The sequence below is a fragment of the Lissotriton vulgaris genome, chromosome 12 (assembly GCF_964263255.1).
Source record: "Lissotriton vulgaris chromosome 12, aLisVul1.2, whole genome shotgun sequence".
Classification (NCBI taxonomy): domain Eukaryota; kingdom Metazoa; phylum Chordata; class Amphibia; order Caudata; family Salamandridae; genus Lissotriton; species Lissotriton vulgaris.
In genome coordinates, this window is record NC_141700.1 from 648607244 (window position 1) to 648628150 (window position 20907).

Genomic DNA, 20907 nt, shown 5'->3' on the forward strand with positions numbered 1-20907 from the left:
GGACCGGTTTCTGGCATTCCAGCCTTCAGCCCGGCTTGCTTGAATCCAGTGGCAAAGTAAGCAAGGGACTCACGTCTGAGCATACCCTGCCACACTTATGGCGGCCAAAAGCGGTACAAAAGGGGGTGGTGATGGACGTAGCATCTGAATCAAAGCCAGGCCCCAGAAGACTCAGGCCACGTAAAGTCCTGCCGACAGCCTAACAGGTATGGTGAAAGGCCACTCACTGGTCCTAAAGTGCAAGGCCACCTGGAACATGGTTAGGAATAGGCCTGCCTTTGTAACTATAACTGGAGTCACTGCCAACAACTCAACATACATGAAATAGCATTAAAATATACAAGCACATCAAAGACACACAGGTACACATCACACGTCTAGCACAAAAACTATTCACCTAAAAAACTATTCGTCCTCGAGACACACACGTACACCTGATGCAACAGCGACACCTGAACTTGGCACAGGAATTATTACTATACAACTTTCCTAAATCCTAATACTGCAGCCAAGTACTTGCTCCAAGCAAGAACGGCTGATAGGGGGGGTGGGTGGGGGGGGGGGTGTAAAACAAGGAGCGGCCACGCCCTTTTGAAGATTAACCTCTTTACAACGTCCAAGGTGCCTTGGTTGTCACCAACTGTACTTACAAGTTGGGAGGTCTCGTTCCTTATTCTAAGAATGGGACTGCAAATCCCAGCATGCTTAGAGCAGGTGGCTGAAAAAAACACAAAAGAATTAGCTCAAAGTCACCATCATGTCATGGGGCAAGCGTAAGCTGTGCCCATACAGCTAGGTGTCTATTGTGCCGAGAGCGAAGAGACTCAAGATGTCCTTAAAATACTAATCAGACAAGCACACTTCCTTAAGGGAGAATTTATGTGGTGTTGGCAAACTAGCCGGGCTGAAGAATCCACTCTAGTAAGCAGTTTTGCCCTGGTGGGCCCATGAACATGCTTTGCGTGTTAGAAGAATTTAAATAGTGCAAAAAGGCGTCTATCGCCTAAAGAACTGCAAATGTGCCTTGAAGATGGATAAAGGGCATCAGCAGAAAACAAACACGTAAAGCACCAAGTTATACTGTTCAAAAAATCAACCCAGCAAGTTTTGTTTACGAGTTTCTACCAAGTTTCACAAGTGTGTTCAAAACCTCTCCCTTTCAGTTATTTTTCCGTTCAATTCAACATCGATACGGGGAAAAACTATGGGGGTGATTAGGATGGCGCACCCAAGCGGTAACGGGTCACCCAAGCGGTAACGGGTCGCCCGCACGCCTGCCATGCGGCGGTCCCGCCATTCCAGGTATGATGCGACCGCCACCGCGGTGGTCGCATCAGGCATTTTAACATTGCGGATGATGCTGCTGGCTGCAGCACCTGCCGCAATGGTAAAATGTCATGTTGTGCATGCAGTGCCTGCCACCTTGTGCATGGCAATGGTACACCCCTCCCGAATCCACTTGGGGCCAGCAACGGGCCCCCAAAGCCAATCCCCACCAGCCTTGAAAGGCCTTAAATGCCACACATCATATTATGGATGGCGGTGCCTGGCAGGCACCGCCACCATATATATTCCCAGCTCCGCCCGGCCGGCAATCGTAATGATTGACGACCGACAGAAAAGCGGCAGATGGACTTTTTGTCCGCCGCGTTACCTACCGCCATTGTAATCTGGCGGTGGGTAAATCAGATTACGATGGCAGGCGGATCTCCGCCACCGCCGGCCCGGCGGTGGCGATCCGCCTGCCCTCGTATTCATCCCCTATATGCGATTGATAAAAAGTAAAAGAAATCAAAATATATTTTCACATTTCAGTTTTATGTTAACTTTATTGTAAAAGAGGCCAATCCAATTTCGAGTGAGGAATATAATAATATGACATTTCATATTGTGATGTCAATTCCCACCACTTGCATATGTGCCCCCAAGCTATTTTTCAAAGGACTTGTGCCATGGAGTAGTACATCCCAGAAGGATGAAAGGCCGAATTGGCCCTGCAGGTATTCACACTTGTAACCTTCAGATCACTAGAGATGTTAGTAGGTGAGCGTATAACTGTGCAAGCCTTCTTACTGAGAGCTGGGCTGTGCCAACATCCACCGCTTCCAACTTTTCATCTATGTTCCAGACTTTCAGAAAGGCGGAGACTGATTTTTAGAGAGTCTAAAATTGAGAGGAAGCATCACCCCAGCACTTCGGAGCCTATTGTGGCCCCTTCCTGGACTATGGCACAATTCTAGGCCATGTGGATATTCCCGTGGCCCCCTCCAGGAGGCTGGCCAGGATCTACAGAGTCACAAGTTGTCACCATACATTCCAGCTAGAAGCCCACGTTCACCTGCGGCCTGGTTGTGGCAGCCCCACTGGTAATTCACGGCAGACAGGAGGGTTATCATTTACAGAGCCTCGCTCTGGAACAAACTCCGCCCACACAGACATAACAAGCAGCAACCGAAGGTCAGGCATAGTGTGTAGATCTAGTACTCACTCAGAGATATTTTTTGTTACTTTCAGTCAATGGTGGTGTTGACACTGCTGAGGCTGGCGTTAGTGCCAAAATGACCAATCATTAACACATACCCGGGCACATTTTCCATAAACTCAGCACAACTTAATATAAAAAAGGTACATTTTTCATAACCCAGCAGCCCCTAATTCCCTACTATTCCTCACAAGACAGCTTTTTTTTTTTTAATTATATAAAAAAAAGTTATGCAGCACAGCTCTTGTACAACGTACACAATTCATTCATTAAATTTCTTCATACAACGCAGAACAGCCTTCCCTACACCCCAGGCATTTTTTTTACACACATTTTTTTTCTCCATAAACTCAACCCATTGCTGGCTTCATCTGGCCATACTTCTGCAATCCAACAAATTTTGCCCCAAACTGCTCTGAGTTTTTCTAAATCTAGCAGTTTTAGCAAACCCAGCGATTTTAATAAACTCAGGCAAATCTCGCTAAACCTTGTCTGTTTTTAATAAACGCAGCTAATTTTTCCAGACCCAAACATAGCTTTACTAAATGCAACAGGACTCTACAAAACGCAGCAGGCTCTACTAAATGGTACGGGTCTCTACTATATGCAGCGGTGCCTCTAGTACACGAAGCGGGCCTCTAGTACACGAAGCGGGCCTCTAGTACACGCAGCGGGGCTCTAGTGCAGCGCAGGGGGGCTCTAGTGCAGCGCAGGGGGGCTCAGTGCAGCGCAGGGGGGCTCTAGTGCAGCCCAGATGGGCTCTACTCAGGGCAGCGGGGCTCTACTCAGGGCAGCGGGCTCTACTCAGGGCAGAGGGGCTCTACTCAGGGCAGAGGGGCTCTAGTACACAGAGGGTGGGGCTCTAGTACACAAAGAGGGTGGGGCTCTAGTACACAAAGAGGGTGGGGCTCTAGTACATAAAGATAGAGGGGCTCTACTACACAAAGAGGGCGGGGCTCCAAGTGCACACAGTGGGCGGGGCTCAAAGTGCACACAGTGGGCGGGGCTCAAAGTACACACAGTGGGCAGGGCTCTACTCAGCGCAGCAGGGCTCTACTACATGCAGCGAGGCTCTAGTACACATAGCGGGGGTCTTGTGCACGTAGCGGGGATCTAGTACACGCAGCGGGGCTCTATTACACGCAGCGGGGCTCTATTACACGCAGCGGGGCTCTATTACACGCAGCGGGGCTCTATTACACGCAGCGGGGCTCTATTACACGCAGCGGGGCTCTATTACACGCAGCGGGGCTCTATTACACGCAGCGGGGCTCTATTACACGCAGCGGGGCTCTACGCAGCGCAGCGGGGCTCTACGCAGCGCAGCGGGGCTCTACGCAGCGCAGCGGGGCTCTACGCAGCGCAGCGGGGCTCTACGCAGCGCAGCGGGGCTCTACGCAGCGCAGCGGGGCTCTACGCAGCGCAGCGGGGCTCTACGCAGTGCAGCGGGGCTCTGTGCAGCGCAGCTCTACGCAGCGCAGCAGGGCTCTGTGCAGCGCAGCGGGGCTCTACTCAGGGCAGAGGAGCGCTACCAGTGCAGCAGGGCTCTACTGCATGCAGCGGGGCTCTACTACATGCAGCAGGGCTCTAGTACACGAGGCGGGGCTCTAGTACATAAAGTGGGCGGGGCTCTACTCAGTGCAGCGGGGCACTACTACATGCAGCGGGGCTCTAGTACATGCAACAGGCTCTAGTACACGCAGCGGGGCTCTAGTACACGCAGCGGGGCTCAAGTACACGCAGCGGGGCTCTAGTACACGCAGCGGGGCTCTACGCAGCGCAGCGGGCGGGGTTCTACGCAGTGCAGCGGGGCTCTACGCAGCGCAGCGAAGCTCTACTACACGCAGCAGGGCTCTAGTACACGCAGCAGGGAATATGGAACATGCAGCGCAGCGGGGCTCTACGCAGCGCAGCGGGGCTCTACTCAGGGCAGCGGGGCTCTAGTACACATAGCGGGGCTCTAGTACATGAAGCGGGGCTCTAGTCCACGCAGCAGGGCTCTACTCAGCGCAGCAGGGCTCTACTCAGCGCAGCGGGGCTCTACTAATGGCAGCTTGCCCCGCACAGTTTTCCTAAACCGTGCACACTTATCCTAAGTCAAACACGTTGTTTTCAATATTGAGAGCGGTTTTTAAGTTAAGCATGTTTTCCCCAAATTTAGCACAGGTTAACATGCACGCTAGCTAAAGTGAGATTTACTTAGAGCTATTGTACAATCGGTGCCTCATAAGAGGTTTTATGTGGGGATGCTCACATCATAACAATAGAGGAAAGACAGATCCGGAGACCAAGTGAGGTCTGCAGCTCTGCAGCACAGAGGTAAAGGTGCAGGCTGGGCCGGCTCTTATGTACCAGGGCGATCTATGTTCTTTCTTGGTTTTGAAAATATATACTGTATTTTGTGTGTGAGCAAAGCATCTGGGCCAGGAACCGCGCTTTTGCCTGGCTTTCTTCCATGGTGGCCTGGAAAGGAACACAGCAACATGGAAATTTCATAGGTGCCCTTAACACTTGTCTTAATCCAATGACCTCTTGGTGTTTGGAGAGTGTGTGTGGTATTGAAGTGCAGGGAAAAGATAGGTTGGCATCCTCGATCACACGCGACACTCTTGGGTTCAGCGGTTCTGACAGTTGCCGGGTTGTGGGTAAGCTCCAGAATGTGTTTGACTGGCCAGTTTTAAAAGCATCAGTGCAGGGCACAGATTTTTAAGAATTTGGCCAAGTGAGTTTTTTCTTCTAACACATTAATACACGGTTTAAGTCTTGCTTTTGACTAAGCATTTATCGTTTACAAGAACATCTGGCTTAGATTCTGTCTTTCTTCAGAGCCTCTTAGTACACTATTGTTAATCTTGTTTATGGCTTATTTTTCCAGGGCCATGTCATGCACTTAAAGCTAGTTTTAATGTTGGTATATTATTACTTTCGTAACAGAATACAGTGAACAGGTAGCAATAACAGTACTTATTTTTTACATTTATTTTTTACCTTTTTTCACAACGCATTAGTCCGGTAGGCGAGGTAGTTTTTGACCGAACACTTATTTTATATTTTTTCAGAACACATTCGTACCCTGACACAAGCAGTTTTGCATTTGTATAAGCCGTTCTTTCAGAATGGAAAGCCACCACTAGGCTTTGCTTCAATTTGGCACGAGCAAAACCCAATTTTCAAGGGTTGCCAAACTTCTGACATATGAACGACTTCCTTCTACCACACTGGTCTATCCGTCACCGGCCTACCATGAAATCCTGAATTTTCCAGACTGGTCACTCCAGCCAGTTTAAATATATATATATTTTTTTTTTTTACAAGAATGTTTAACAGGTTTCAATTTTCTGGCACAAACCTCGAGGGACAAATACGGCTAGATTTGATCAGTGGCTGTAGTAGGCATGTTCCGGCCTTAGGGACTGTAGTAGGCATGGTCAGTAGGGCCAGATGCGCCCTCAAACCACAGAGACCATGCTGTGACGAGTGACCTATTATCCATCACCTGCCATGTATTTCGAACTGTTCATGTGAGATCTGCTCCCTTCATGTATGGACAATGCTTGAAATGTAAATATAAAAGTGTAGGTATTCAGCATCCCCGAGGACCCGTTAGGGGCAGGTCCACTCCTACTAAACATACTGGGCCCTGCTAAGAAGTGAGGTACTCTCCATTTCAATATAAACAAGGGTAGGTACGGAGAACCTGCCCCTTTTAAACACTGCACATGGATTTAACTTTTTGTGGTCTTTACTGTTACATCCAGTGCACAAGGCCTAAACAAAGTAAATAGGGGACTATTAGCACAGGCAATGCACAGAAAGTGATGTCACGGGAAGTGACGCCACAATCCAACCATCATAGCCCTCCATTTAGTGGATGTGCTACAGCATACAGAGACTGCACATGCAAACATTCCTAATGGAGTGTGATGCCACAATTCGGTCCTTCAATCAATCAATCAAAGCATTTGTATAGCGCGCTACTCACCCAGAGGGTCTCAAGGCGCTTGGGGGGATCCTCTACTGATCCTCTACTGCTCCGTAAGACTGCAGAGAGGCACCCCTCTCGAACAGCAGAGGCCCTTATGCCATTGAATGGGTCCCACAGGGACTTTAGCCTGGATTCTAACATCTGTGGCAGGCAGGGGGAGGTTTGGGAGGGCCAGGTGCATTTGACGCTCGCCACTGAGGGATGCGGTCGAGCTGAAGACCAGGAGTTTCAATGTATCAATAAACTGAGTAATACGAACACCTGTAATTTACAGCGCTTAGAAACTACAGAAATTCAGTTTAAGCACTATACAAACCACAAGTTATCACTAGGTCACTCACTGAACCTTTATAGCTCGGTCACTGAAAAGCCCTAGTTCTGCGGCACGCAGGGCATGCTGGGAAAGGGATCCGCCCGTCTCTTCTTGCACTCTTACATCTGCCACACCGGCCACCGCTGACATACGGGCGGATCTCGGAGATAAAACTCGAAAACCCAGGCTCCACCAAGTTGCTCCCCCCTTTTCCCTTGCGCCAATTCTCTCCCCGATAAGCAGCGAGTCTGCATGGAGGCTGATAGAAAGCCTATCGCCGCGGTTTGTGTGAAAGGAACACCCTATCGCCGCAGCATCGCCCCGCTGCCATCCCCTCCCAGCCACACAGAAATTAATATCACTCCAATTACCAGAATAGAGATGGGCTGCAGGCAGGCGATAGGGAAATATCCTATACGCGGAGGACGCAGACCAGGCAAACTCCTAAGGATGAAAATAAAAAGGAAAAAAAACTGGAGGGAGGCCCTGCACGGCCCCTTGTCCGATTTCAGGCTGTGTATCCAACAAAAAAGTAAAATTAAAGCAATATATATCGCTGGCATTTGTGTAGCGCTTTCTTCCATTAATAGGTCACTGTAGCGCTTGACTAATTTGGGCACCCTTTCTTGCGGATCTGGGGATGATATGAATAATGTGCGTGACTCTGTCAGTAATAGTTCATTTTTTGTACATTTAACACGTCTGGGCAAAGGTTGCTATCATTAGAACCCATGTAACACATGAAAAGTGACCAGATAGATAACCTCTGCAAAGAAATTGCCATTGGGGGCTTCTGTGCACAGCACTTTTTTTTAGTGACCTTTGATTCATTTAATCTAGAAACATGTTTTTGCTGAAATTTGCAAATTATTTAGCAAATAGTTAACTGCTGGGCAAGTAAGGTGAATCCATAATTTGCAGAAAATGCAACAGATGCAGAATTCCAATGTACCTGCCCACATTTCAGTCATTTTGATTAAAGCGACTCAGGTCAAAGGGCATATCTGAAGCCCTGTACACAACATTCAGCTCGGCAAACTGCACGATTCCCAAACATGGCCTGTCAGTCTTTATTCGCTGAAAAGAGCAGAAGTGTGGCTTGGTGGCCAGATTGCCCACATTGGAATGGGAAGAGCTTGGGCGATATTAAAAAAAAAAACTGCTCGAGGGCCCTAAAGGAGTTTACACCTATTTTTACAACTACTGGGTCACTTTGGTATTGCAGAACTAACACTGACTCTTACCGAGCCCCTCAAGTAATACTCAGCTAGTGCTTCATTTAATTTTTTTTTATATAATAATAATAATAAGTGCCAGGGCTCTGGTCTGGAGGCCACTGCAGCTTGCACCACACATTACCCCTGCCATGCTGCCAATGAAGGTAACAACAACTCCAAACCATCACACTCCAACAACTGTGACAATTTGTACTATTCCACGCCTCGAAAGCTATAAGAAGGTCTTGGGTGACAGGTAACAGTCAGTTTTACTGTATATTGAATTAATAATTAACTGTTGGTGTGGTCATCTCTAAATTAGCCAGACAGACCACCCGGTGCAGACTGTCATATGTGCCGGTGTTGACAATTAAGTGCGGGTGCCGAGCACCGGAAACCACCGGCTCAAATTAATCACTGATTACTCACTATGCAGAAACAGTTAGTTCTCATGCTGCCCCTCCTTCAACACTGAAAGCACAGATGTCAGATTTTTGTGATATTATTTCATTAGTGCTGTGAAAAGACTTCCTGGTTGCCTGGGCAATTATCAAAACAACAATAAAACAACAATAAAACTAAAGGTGAACACAAAATGCTGCTTACTCTGCCACTGGAACCAAGTGACACCAGACTGAAGAGCCGCAATCAGGACGAAACCCACTGTGGGTTGTTAGTGTCCCGGTTCATGGTGGACCTGGACAGTCAGTTCGGCCTGGACTAGTCCCATTGGAGCAGGGTCAAGACTTATTTGCATACGGCTGCGTCCAAACTGAGGTGACATGGTGGGCAAAGGAACAATGGATTGGAATGCAGCCCTGTGCGATTGCCAGTGGATAGACTTTTTGCAAGCAGACTCCCATCACCTTTTGTGTATTTGTTGTACAGCCACTCCCACATTTCACTGGTAAAGTGCAGGACAAAGACTGTTTTCAGACGATGGGCTGGAATGACCCAACATTGTCCCTCTGACTTCATTCCTAAGATGTGGTCTGGTCTGAATATTTTTGCAGAGCTGATTGCTGTTTCCAACCGGTTCTTCATGTCCGGAGCATCTGTGCCACACTGTTGACATGGCAAACCAAGCCAGCAGGATTCCTTGAGCATAGGCCATAATTTCCTGGATGCTCCTAGGGGCACCACACACTAAACCACCGGGCTTTTGGAAGAATCCCTAAGACAGATACCTGAAGCAAGTCTTGGAACAGTTGACATGGACTGCAAGGGGCAATGAATGAGTAAGATGGCCTCGTTTCCTATTTTGGCCTGGCTTCACTTCTCCACAAGAACACTTGCTCTCTTCCCCACATCACCAGTACTTAATTTGAGCTGGTGGGGCCACCGCCACCCATTTATGGGCATCAGGACTTATTTTTCCTCACCAGACAATAACTGAGAAGAGAGGGAAAAAGACCGAAGAGGAAAGGAGGAGTAAGACAAAGATGGAAAAAAAAGTTCACCAAAGGAGAAAGCGCGAGCCTGTAAAAGTGAGTTAAAGGAGCAGGGAGTGTCTGGCAGTCGATTAAAGAGGCCTGAGGTGGACTCCGGCCTATGCAGCCTGGTTATTCAGAGTCCTGGCATTCCATATCACCATCTTGGCTTCTGAGCAGTGCTTTGGGAACTGTCATTTATTATTTTACAAACTAAGCACTGCACTTAAGACACACATTCAGATCCATTACGCCTCCTGCTATTCGCGACACTCATCAGGATGTATTTTTCGTTTTGCATCAGAGGTGTATCTAGCATCTGCTACCTCAATTGCTCGGAAACTGTATCCAATCATCCAACTGGGCTTAATAGGCCGTTCAACAAAGCAGAAGCATCATGGGTGAAACGGGCACCGGTCCAGGCTGTGCACTCGGTCTGCTATATAACCTAGCTAGGTAATGAAAAAATACACCTGCTAATTCCCATGGCTTTTACTACAGGAAAAGAAACATATTTCAGGGACCCTTTTAAGTGTCCCAAATAAATTGTTTACTGGGATCAAACACGTGTGTGCTTTCCAGGTCCTCAAGGCACTTTGTTCAACAAAAGAAGATGTTTCTGACCACTTTAATGTGGGGTGGTACTAAGCGCCGAGAGAAGATTGCATGGGTTCAAGCCTCATCAGGTTTGTTAGGATTGAAACACTCTACATACAGCCTTGGCATGTAGCAGTGTTAGTGGTAGCGCCAGGATGCCCTTGTTTTGGGTATCAGTGCACTTTACAAATATGTTATCATACCAGCTAATCCAGTGAAGTCAAATGCAGACACAGGAGGACGAGACGTATGTCTGACTTTCAGGGTATTCACATGACGGGCATTAATATGCAATAAATCCTTTTTTTAAAGAAAATATTTTTTTATTGAAGAATTTTTTCACATATAGCACAGCACAGCATTTAATATAAAAGAAATGAATGAATTTTTTTTAAAAAAAAGAAAAGTACACACATTAGTTATTTATCCATAGCAAATAAAATTTTCCCAAATTTATAGAAAAGTATATATGATTTAGCATATTCAATCGTAGATACCATAAAGTAAGACTCTTACTTGCCTATTCCATTAGCACAGAGCCGGATCTACCTGTACCTTGTTGCTAGCACCACTCCACTATTCCTCTGTCCAATCCCCTTTCCACAGCATCAATGGTTGATGCTGTGGAAATATGCAATAAATCCTAATGGGGCCGATTAACAGTTATTGTCCGACTCGAAAATCTAAAACCAATCCTGCTATTCCTTGACCTGCATTAAACACACACGTGCGAATGCTTTAACAGGCTGGGCTACCTTCCTGAGCGCATCAAGGACGGTTAAGACTTACTCCACCAAGATTTGTGTATACCTCCTGGTGGGGTTATCTTCCCCGCACTGGTGGAAGGCACAATCCTCCTGTGAAGCACCCTCTGGCTGGACCTACAACTCGAAGAGAGTGTTTGCATTTCTTTGCTCTGGCAAAGTCCACTACCGTATTTGGGCCTTGCCAAAATGGCAACCACCTCACACATTCTAATGTGTAAATTGAATGTTTTTTTAAGAATATTTCAGGATGACTACCGATGCCCCCAATTCACCTTCATGATGTCCCATTGAGGACGCGGCCTTGTGTGATTGGGGCACAGAGTGTAGAGTTGGGAAGCCTCACACGAGCATTGCAGCTCTGGAGGGAAGATACCAGCATCAGAGGCAGCTCTCTGCAAGCTCTAGGCCTTTTATCACTTCCAGGAAACATTCAGCCCTGTCGACACAAGTTGACAATGAACCCCTTCCGGGACTCTGGAACAACAGGAGGTAAATGTACAGCGAGGTTTAGTGGAAAATTGACAATTTACGAAATGTCTGAGTACAGGCAACCTTAGGTGTCGATAAAAAAAACACAACACGGGTAGGCACCAAGGTGCGCTGAACTGAAACATCATTTTAAATGCTATACTTCTATCCTTAAGGTATGTATGGCCTGGTACCGCAAGGTCACCAGGACTCTAGCGCGCACTAGAGTCCTGGTGACCTTGCGGTACCAGGCCATACATACTTTGATTTACACAGTTAGCAGGCACTGATCTAGCGCAGCCTACCGAACAAACAACAAAGTCGCGTTAAAACAGAGTGCAATACCCATATTTATTCATTTTTTGATACTTCTATCCTTGACATGGTGACACTGTTCAAGGTTAAAGGAAAGTTGATTCACTAGCCAATCGCCACAGCTGGCTTTGTGGCTCCCTACTAGAGTGAACCCCAGACTGTTCAGCCCCTCTCTCCAGGTAGAGCAGTGTGCATATCCACTGAGTGTGGGTCCACGCAGGGCTGCAGGCTTTTCAATTACAGGGCATGATACCACCAGGAGGAGGAGATAACTGGCACAGGCAAGTCGTGGGCTACATTTTTAGTCTGGTGAAAAGAGCGCCACCCTGCTGCAGGCAGGCATGCTGGCTGCCGGAAGGAAGCTCGGTGACTTCATCACATCCAGAATTCCACGGACTCTCTGCCTGCACTAAGATGAACTTCAGAGCCCACTGCTTACCCTCAAATATGTCCACGAAGCCCCCGCCCCCAAAAATACCCCATCAGCAAGCTGGTACACCATGCCCCATGACACACCTTACACTCATCCATCCATATCCTACTTCACACCCACAGAACATGCAGCTCAAAAGGAGGCAGAGGCTTCACAGTCCAACAATCTCCGGTGCTGCCCCTAAAATATGGAACTCTCTTCCTCCGGATGTACGCAGACTCGCCTCGACGACGGCTTTCAAACTGGAAGCCAAGAGATTCTTAATGAGCAAATTCCTACCATACGGGGTTGTGATACTCATAAGGTGGCTATCTCTTGGTTCCTAGCTCCATAGCACAACTAAAAGTTATGGTCCATATTGTCTGCTTAATTTTGGACCCTCTATGTGTACCATTGTTTACTGTTTATCATTGTGTTTTTTTGGGTTTTTTTTCCTCACAATTGCTGTGTATATTTCATTTTGTCCTCTCCACCAACTTATTGTAAAGCGCTCTGATATCCTTCGGGATCTCGTTCGCGCTGTATAAAACTTTATACATAAATAAATAAACAAACCCAGCTTTGGCACATGCTCTTGATGTACCTCTCCTTAAAGAGATATCTGGAATCTCACCCTTTCTGAATTCTAATAGACTGCATCTAAATCACAGAGCCCTGCCTGACTATACAGGTTCTTAATTTATTTGTTTATTTATTCACTCTCAAATTTCCAATTTTCAATCCTGGAAGGAGGAAATAGAACTCGCAGCTAGCTGCTTCCAAGGGACCACAACCATGCAGAATGGTGTTGTGACATCTACTTTAAATAAGAGAGACAGGCTGCGTCTGGTGGCTCAATCGACTAATGAACCCACTGCAGGGATCAGTATTTCTCCACATGATCTTTAGTGTGAATCCAGTTGAGTTCACTCAGTCTTTCATCATCCAGAGTTTGCTTACAATGAGGGCTTGGATTTTGCCATCATGTCGCAACCTGGGTGTTAGGGGTCATAGATCGGCACAAAGAATTTTAAGATCGAATACAGCCCAGCCAATAGTGTTCGCCGCCTCCCGGTTTCTACTACATATGTGGAGGCGGGGACTGAAATGGGTTACCTCCCCACCAACAGATTAGGTTGGAGGAATTTTATTGTATTTTTTATACTTTATCTAGGTAATATGCAACTGGCTGACATGTTATGAATGATCAATTTTACTCTGTAGGGGACTAAATCATTTCTTTTATGCAGCATGGTTTTATCTATTTATTTTAGCTACATCATGATTAATTGAGCCCCAATTGCTGCTACTGTAAGGAATAATGGGTTGGATGTAGGTAGCCAAATACCGGTCGGTAACGGCCGAAAATACCAAATTTCGGCTGTTACCGACCGGTATTGGGCTTTTGAGATGTAGGAGCCCAAAAAAAACTGTTTTGGTAAATACGAGTCGGTAATTTACAGAATCGGAATTTACCGAATCGGAATTTAACGAATTCCTATTTACCGAATCTGTAAATACCGATTTGGTAATTTCCATTCATTCCTATGGGCCATAGGTATGAATGGGAATTACTGAATCGGTATTTACCGATTCAGTAAATACGGAATTGGTAAATACTGAATCGGAGATTCCGATTTTTACCGATTCGGTACATTTTACTGAATTATTTGCTACATCCCATTTACCGATTCTAAAATACTGATTCGGTAAAATTTGGTATTTTAGAATCGGTAAAATAGGATTCCCTACATCTGGCCCAATATGCTTTCCTAGTGAGATTGCATTGTTTTTTGTAACATTCAAGTTTTTCTAAAAGTATTTTATTCTCCTGCTTTAGTACGATTGATTGTCGACCATTTGCTGTTACCATCTTGATTCTGTTTAGGGCTTTTTAAATGTCGTGAGATGCTTTTGTTCCATGTGTGTACTATGACTTGTGCTTTTATGACTAATGGCCGAAGTAAAGATATTGATAGATTGATAAAATAAGTATTGTAAGAGTAAACACCTGCTATACAGCACCAAGAAACACCCTGAATGGCCTTGCACTTTACAATTGCACGTTAAGTCACGTATCCCTGAATCAAGACATTGTCATTTTCACATTACAAAATGCTAGGTATATACACAAAAAAAGCCCAGAGTCCTAGAAATCCTGTCGGCTGGGCCACCTCAGCAAATGAGACTTCCCTACAAGGAAACAACCAGAGGGCTAACACTCCTAGGACTTGTCCTCTGAAGGTCAGAGCGGAGCTATAATAAGCCTTAACTGATCCCTGTATCTTACATCACCCGTGAACCGACTGCCCTGCAAGATATTCATATCACCTCTGCATTCATTATACAAAGAGTCGAGATACAGAAGGAGAGGAGGGCTTAGATACATCTAGGATTTGTATACACCCATTATGCGAAAAGGCAAGAGGTTCTCAAAAGTCACACCAGCTCCTAGAAAAAACAAAGATATGAGGGGGGGTGGGAGGGATCACTAGAGGGGAGGGCACAGAGATTTCAGGCACATGGCTTGTGCTTGATCAGAAATCTGAGGCACAATGTACATCCTTTGTGGACATTCAGGGCACTGGACATGGAGCAGGGAAGTTGAGGGTTACAGAAAAACCAAAGATCAAGTGTATTTAGATTTGGGACAAATATTTGTTGGGTTTAATTCTTGGACACAGAGCATGTAAACTGAATCCAAACATCGAGATCCTGTTGCATTAATTCAGTTACTGGAATCAAGTTGGTTTAATCCGGAGACACAAACTGTAGGTTTAACTTTGTCACAGGTCATGTGGGTTTAATTTGAACATGAAGATTCTGTGGGCGTAATTTGGCCCCCCAAGACCCTGGGGGTTTCGTTTTGACACATGTTTTGGAATCCTTATAATGTCCTTATGAGTTTAATTCTGGTACTGAGATACAGTGATTTGCTTCTGACACAGAGAACTTAAGAGTTTAACTTAGACACAACACTTGCGTGGGTTTAGTTCTGACTTTAGGATCCAGTGAGTTTAAGTGAGAGAGTTTTTTGAGGTTCATCTCTGACACTGTGATCATGTGATTTTAATTCTGACACTCGTATATTGTTAGTTTAATTCTGTAACACAAATCTCGCTGGTTTAATACTGACAGAGACCTTGCAGGTTTATTTCTGACACAGATCTTCTGGGTTTACTTCTGATAAAGATCTTGGGGAGCTTCCTTCTAAAATATTCCAAGTGGGTGAAACTTTGACATCTACCTTGTGGGGTTATATCTGATGCATACATTGTGGGGTTAATTCTGACCCAGATAGTGTGGGTTTAATTGTATTTCTGATCGTAGGAGTTTTATTCTGGCACATATGTTGCATGGTAATTCTGATATACAACTTTGTGGGTTTAATCTGAGCACAGATCTTGTGGGCTCAATCCGGAGGCAGATTTTGAGGAATTCATTTGGACACAGATTGTGTGGGTTTAAATATGGTGCAAAAGTTCTGGGTTTAATTCTCACAAACATTGGGTGGATTTAATTTGGAGACTGATCTTACCGCTTTAACTCCAATGCAGCTTTAGTGTTTTCGATTGAGAAACATATTTTTGGGGGTTTAATTCTGCACCGATATACAATGGGGTAAACCTGTGTTTTTAATTAGGCACAGATCTTGTAGGTTCAATTCTTAGGCAGATCTTGCGGTTTAAATTCTGACGCAGATCTTGTAGGTTCAATTCTTAGGCGGATCTTGCGGTTTAAATTCTGACGCAGATCTTGCAGGTTCAAATCGGACACAGAATTTCTGTTTAATTGTGACACATCTTGTGAATTTAATTCTAACAATATTCTGTGGAATTAATTCCAATACATGCCTAGTAGGTTTTATACTGGCACAGATCTTGTGCGTTAAATTCTGAAACAAAGATAATGTGTGTCTGAATTAGATAGATTTTATGTTTTTAATATAGCAAAAGTTGTGTGGGTTTCACTCAGACATCAAGTGCCTAGCGGTTTTATGTTCCATATTTCTCCCTTATTCTAGCCCCCATGCTCATTCATTGCTTTCCACACCCCTTACTGGCCCTTCATTTCTTTTTTTCCAACCACGGTCCCAGGTTCAAGTACATCCTTTGCTCTTTCGTCCCCGTCACCACCCGTACATGATCCTCCCCCAAGCTGCCCCTCTGTTGCTTCCATACCCTTCGTGGTCTTTCAAATGAATATTTTTTTACTTTTACTTCTTTTGGAGGACCCAGCAGTTGTTATTTCCTGCCAGGTTGCTTTGCAGTAAGTGCTTTAGCACACGCAAATTTTCTTTTTTTTTTCTTTACTCATCCAATTGGCATCTGCCATCTTTAAATGGTAAATTAAAAGGAATTTGCGCGAATTCAAGAGGGTCATTCTGGCACACACTTATGGGTGCTGTTAGGGGTCTAACTACAGAGGTTCTATGGGTCTGACAAACGATTAGATAGTATTAACCCAATATTTGCAAACAGTAATAGAACCTAATTGAAAAGAAGCAAAACATTATCAAACATTATAAATGACCCATTTTTTTTCTGGGAAAAGCTTTGGTTTCTTACTCCGCCTAGGCCAAGCGGGGCTGGTACAGGCAGTCAGTCGATCCTGTGCAGAGACATGGCCCTGTAGACGTACAGCAAGGTAGATATGCAAAATACTGAAAGCCGACCTAGAAGAGTACCAGAAAACAGCAGCATGGAAAAAAACAAAAGACCCACCAAAACTACCAGTTTCTCCTTTAGAGGGGACGTTCCACCCAAAATACAATAATCTTCCTGTCATTTTCTTTGTTTCTTATGTGCCTTATGTCACATTTAACCAGGTTCAAAACTTGCAATTCAACACTTGACAGCCCCCCCACTTTTCTCCTTCCTTGCCTATGGATGGAATATGAAAATTGAAAAGGCATGAGATACTGATGTTTACTTTGTGTGATGCACACATACACTCATCCACGTAAAGTAACAGAGTACTATGCAACTCCTTTCTACCGGAAAGAAAGATGGTGGCAGTCAAGTAATGTCTTATAGCTGTAAAGCTGGAAAAAGTAACAGATCTTTTACCTTGGAAACAATAACTGGATGATTCTGGAGAGCCATTCAATGTCCCATACACGTATTGGTTGAAACAACCCCTTAAAAGCGAACTTTTTTAGCCATCGTTTGGAGGAATATATATATTTTTTTAATAATGTGAATGTTGTTTCCCAAGACATTTAATACATAACATATTAACTAATACAGAAAACTTTTTAGAGAGCAATTCTCATTAATTGTCAATGATTGTAGCTTCTTGCACAAAAGATTATGGAGCAAATATATTTTGTCACTTTAGCGTTACATAAAAGGTTTGCACCACAATGAAAATGCAGGGAACAAATTGTGAAAGATAAAGATTATGTTTTTTAAAGTGATAAATCGCCTGCTTGAGAAATCTGTAACAAGTGTTTTTGAGTAACTATTGTGCATGTCGGCTCTTTGTCAAAATAATAGAGCAAATTGAGTTTGCACTATTTCTGCTGCTTGTGGTACAGAAAACAGAACAAACTGCCTTTGCCACAATTTTTGTCCTAAAATTTACATTAGAAAACTTATTTGGCCAAGGTAATTAAGTAAATGGAACAAAAACAGTGTGAAATAAGTTTGATCAGTGTTTTGCCCCAGTGCAAAACTGTAGTGTTAATGACACCCAATTTGATCTATTCCTTGTTATAAGAGCAGAAATTTGGTGCAAACATTATTTCTCCATTTTGAGATTACAAAATAGGTCTGACAGTCTTTATACACAACCATAGATGTACAGGGTTCTCTTAAGGTATTTATGTACCCAAATGAGGAATGTTTTCTAGTGCACCCTCCGCCTTTTTCGGTTTTTATGTGGAAACATCCCGGTTGAATGGGTTCATGAGTGGTGTCCCCAAGAGGGCTGGTACTGGCACTCAGTCAATTTTGTGCTGAGTCAATGGCTCTGTAGACAGACGTAGAGGACCGAAGAAATGTAGGATACTGAGAACCGACCAAGGGCCCCAGAAAACCACAGCTTGAAAATATAAATCAGGTCCACCTTATCTGCCATTCCGCACCACTGCTGCCAAACACTACAGTCAGTCCTAAAAATCCCAGAACCATGCGGAGGAGCAACCCCAGAATGCAAAAAGTGTGTGAAAGTGCAAAAGTGTGTGAAAGTGCAAAAATGTGTGAAACAAATGCTGATGATATAACAGAACAAAAATATTTGGGAAGAAAGCCACAAGTGTATAAGGCTCTGTCTGCCTTAAGGGCTAGTCATGACCAGGCTAATGTATGGGCCGCTAAATATTCCAGTGACCCAGGGTATGCATACTTTTCATGCCCTCATAAAAAGTATGTTAGGTTGGACTACTTTCTGTTCTCCTCCTCCATGCTGAGGGCAGTAGGATTCAAGAAGCTACCTAAATTATTGTCTGATCATAACCCGCAAATTACGGAGCTAGAGTCACAAGGGGGGGACTCAGGCCCAATTCAAATGGACATTTGACAGAAAACTAATTACTAATAAGTTATATGTCCAATATATTAGGCAGTGGGTGGTACAATACTTTGAAATGAACCAGTATAGCTCATCACATGGCATGGTTTGGGATAGCCTCAAGGTGGGACCACGGGGAGAAACAATTAGTTTTGTAGGAAAAGCCAGGAAACAAGAAAAAGCGGAAATCAATGATCTGATTGAAATACTGGGGGCGTTAGAAAAAAGAACACACCCTAGCCATTAGGCAAAAAGCTGCAGAGTGAACATTACAGCAGAAAACAGCGGTCACGAAAGCGGAGATCAGCAGGTATTATAGTAGGAAGGGGGCAGCAGGTTTTCAAACGCATAAAAAGAAGAGCTATGAATACAGGGAGCCAGTGGGCAAACTGCTGGCTTTAAGTACTAAACAGAGGGTGGCCAGGCATGATATCACTGGGATCAAAGGATATGATGGGCAGCAAGCTACAGATTTAAAAGATATATCAACAAGGCTTTTGAGAGATTCTATGAGGATCTATATCGGCGGGACAACATTGACCCTATAACTTCCGACGAGATTGAGAGAATTATGGGGGATCAACAGAGGGTTGACGAGGAGACAAGGCAGGAGTTAGAAAGGGACATGCCAATCGAAGAGGTTCTACAGGCTCTCCACTTATTTTTTTAATCTTTCTGTTCTTCTTCAAACCTACAGGATTGTCTGAATGATGCTGGATTTTTCATGAACAATAATCACAACTATTCTAGGATATAAGAAAATGGAAATACAAAAGAGATCTAGTCAATGCTCTGGCAAACCATAAACAAGGTCATCTGCATAAGACCACTGACCAACAAAATGCCAGACAGTGCAGTCTTCTCTCTCTGTCCATGTGCACCAAGCACCCCAGAGTGGCTGTGTTCTGTCTCCTCACAGGGCACAAGTCCTAAAAAAAGAAGTGGGGGGATGCTGACTTCACGACAGGAAGTGATGTCACGAAAGGTGGCTTGCACCATCAGACTCATTGCCTCCCCTCGCTCACCCCATAGATGCGATTGCATTAGAGAAGCCAGCGCGTGAGCAGCATTCTGAATGAGCTTCGATCTTGCCCCAGAGAGGCCAAAGAGTGAATGTGTGGCTCCATTTGCTCCAGTTATCGAACTCCCGGTAAAATAAGTGGGGGGACGCGGTCCACCCACGTGGTACCCTGACTCGAGCCCTGAATAAATGTATGTCACGTTGGCCTATGAATCCTGAAATTCACGAGAATCTAAATCTACAGGATATTAGTTATTTGAAGCTTTTTAAGAGCATTCTGCACCAAGCTTCGTGCCCTGCACACATCTGCAACAACTCGCTAAATAAGTGTTCCAGTGGTCCTTTTCAGGTTCTGGTGATAAGAAACTGATGTTACACAAAGTCCTTTTACTATGGATTTACTATACATTAGAGAGAGTTGTAAACAACACTAGTAGCATGTATATTTAAAAAAAAGACATTATAAAACATTTTTTTAGATGAAAGAACAAAGAAATCCTATTGGAGAGTTATTAAAGGATACTGTGGCCTTCAAATCACATCATACCAATTATATGTTTATGGATCAGTCTCTGCTGCCAGATTCTTAGAAATTCTACCACCACCCCACAATCCTCAGTAAGGACATCCCTCAATTGTGTCTTCAGCTTTACATTGTTATTTTAGCCACATAAGAGCTGGGTGATGGGAGGTGGTGTGCATTCCACCTGCATTTTGAATATAAAAAAAAAAAATAATAATAATATTACCTTTTTTCTACCCAAAAACTCTAATCCCAGTCATATCTACTCTTTGGTGGTGGTAATGATGGACACAGGCATTTTACAGACATTTCAAAACAGATAAATGCAAAAAGTTGGGACTTTTTGTTAACATTTAAAATCAAATGTTTGGATGAACTTAAATTCCCAATTCCAAATCTGATTTATAAAATGCACAGCAAATCTCAGTCTCAGTCAGTCCTGTTACACCTGTATACTTCCTAGAGACTGTGTGCTACTTCCGCCATTGCACATTATAAGAGGTGAAGTGTGTGATTCACATTCAGTTTGTTGTGGTTATAGACCCATCCCCAAAGGCGGCGTTAGAGGGTGTGTTCCCCCATTCGCCCAGAAAGCATGTATTTCGATGAATGCAAATTAACATAAAAACCCAAAAGTACAATGGAACCGGGGGGGGGGGGGGGGGGGGGAATGATTTTTAATAAACTCTGAAAACTCTTATTAGGCCCAGACAGCCCAATTTCCTTATCACTCAATCTAATTCCATCATTGGACAAGATGATCTGCAACAGATGAAAATCTTCCACAGCCTCTGGCAGTGACTAGTGAGAATGGCCCAGATGCAAAGCTACTAGGCCTGGGTGATAAACTCAGCTCCGTTTGTG

At 44.6% G+C, this 20907-nt stretch overlaps 1 protein-coding gene across 1 annotated transcript in view; it reads right to left on the minus strand.

Moving 5' to 3' along the window:
• ZFPM1 (zinc finger protein, FOG family member 1) overlaps window positions 1-20907 on the minus strand; it is a 309534-nt gene that overhangs the window by 135763 nt on the left and 152864 nt on the right. The window lies entirely within an intron of this gene.